This window comes from Triticum dicoccoides, chromosome 2A (assembly GCF_002162155.2).
Source record: "Triticum dicoccoides isolate Atlit2015 ecotype Zavitan chromosome 2A, WEW_v2.0, whole genome shotgun sequence".
In the NCBI taxonomy this organism is placed as follows: domain Eukaryota; kingdom Viridiplantae; phylum Streptophyta; class Magnoliopsida; order Poales; family Poaceae; genus Triticum; species Triticum dicoccoides.
The window spans coordinates 588,139,455-588,141,101 of NC_041382.1; the positions used below are offsets into that span (position 1 = coordinate 588,139,455).

The 1,647-nt window shown below is 54.2% G+C and overlaps 1 protein-coding gene across 1 annotated transcript in view; it reads left to right on the forward strand.

The window, feature by feature from the left end:
* Positions 1-1,502: 1,502 nt before the first annotated feature.
* LOC119355545 (sister chromatid cohesion 1 protein 2-like) overlaps positions 1,503-1,647 on the forward strand; it is a 6,345-nt gene continuing 6,200 nt past the window's right edge. Inside the window, exon 1 of the mRNA XM_037622363.1 lies at positions 1,503-1,647. The gene's annotated coding sequence lies outside the window, so the exon portion shown is untranslated.

Here is a 1,647-nt window from a genome sequence, read left to right on the forward strand (position 1 = left end):
ACGAATTCGGATTGGGACGATCTTTATATCAAAATCGATCGTTTCGACGAGACGAACAACTTTCATGTTGAACGTTTTTCCATCCGAGATCATCTGAATAACCTTTTGAGCTCATCTTCAACTTCTCGTCCGATTGACTATCACAGCCTCCAACCCGGCAAGTTTTCCATCCGAGTAAGCTTTCCACACCGACAATGTTTCTATCCGGCAAGCTTTCACACCGGCAAGGTTTCACTCCGGCAAGGTTTGTACTCCGGTAAGGGTTTCACTCCGGCAAGGTTTGTACTCCGGCAAGGTTTGTACTCCGGCCAGGGTTCCTCTCTGACAAGGTTTCACTCCGGCAAGGTTTGTACTCCGGCAAGGGTTTTACTCCGGCAAGGTTTGTACTCTGGCCAGGGTTCCTCTCTGACAAGGTTTCCACCCCGGCAAGAGTTTTCTTTCCCACTCAGGGCCGGCCCGCGAAGTGTTGCCTCTAACTTTTGCATACGAACCCGGATTCTTAACCATGCCAAAATCTGGTGTCAACATCCTCGACGACGACGGTGAGGAGTCCATGAGGATGCTTTGTCACCAGTCTTTTTGGCCCGTGCATCTAGCTTGTCGGAGTGCCGGTGACAAGGCGACATCGGTGCCGCCAACATCTTTTCTCTTGGCTCCACCCCGTTGCATCGACATTCTTTTCATCGTTGTTGCGACGACAGTGGAGGTCTTGTTCATGAGATGGCGGATGTGCTAGCTCGGTGATGGTCCTTTTATGGCGATGGGGTACTTCTTCTCTGGGGTGCTGGTTCTCCGGGTCCGGAGCCTTACGAGTTACGACTTCCCAACTGTTGGATACAAGGTGTGGCCGGCTTTGGCAACCAAGGGGCGGCGGCGACGGTGTCCTAGAAGTAGAAGACACGGTGAACCGCAAAGGTTTGGTTGTAATGTTCTTTTTCCCATGGGGCGTGCACGTTAAAAAAGAGAGGCTTTATGCTCTTATAGCAAAAAAGAAAAAAAACAAATAAACGTAAAAATAAGATTTGAACATGGCCTAGGGAGTGCAGCCACGTCTGCAACGGTCTATAATCACCGGATGCCAGGTCTACAAATCCCGTCGATTTCCGTTTCCCTCAAAAAAAAACTTGTTTTCACACCGCAAGCAACAACGGCTACAGCTCTCTGCCGCGGTACAAAATCTAAAAACTTACCGTTGCAAAGAAGATCAAACGGGGGCATTGAACCCGTTCCGTTTTCCGTGCCCCGATAAGACGGCAACCGATTAACCACGAAATTCAAAAGGAGCAAGAAAATAGGCAACTTCCCAAAACGAAAGCCTCCCAGACCCATCCCATCCCAACGTCTCGTATCATAGGACACCAGGGGCGATCCCGTCCTTTCCCACCGCGAGCCGTCCCCCCCCTCCGGTCTCCTGCTTCTGCGCCTGGGGTTTCCTCCTTCCACTCGAAGCCAGCCTCCCCTCCGCTCTCTCTCTCTACTTCTACCCCCCACTCCCTCCCTCCTCCGCCCCCCCACCCGGCTCCGGTTCCGGCTCCAACCCCCGCCCCCGCCCCCAGAGGACCGCGGAGCCGCCGCCCGCCGCCCCGCACGAGGCCCGCCCATTCGCCGCCCGCGGCCGCGACGTTGGGCATTGCCGGCGGCGCTTCT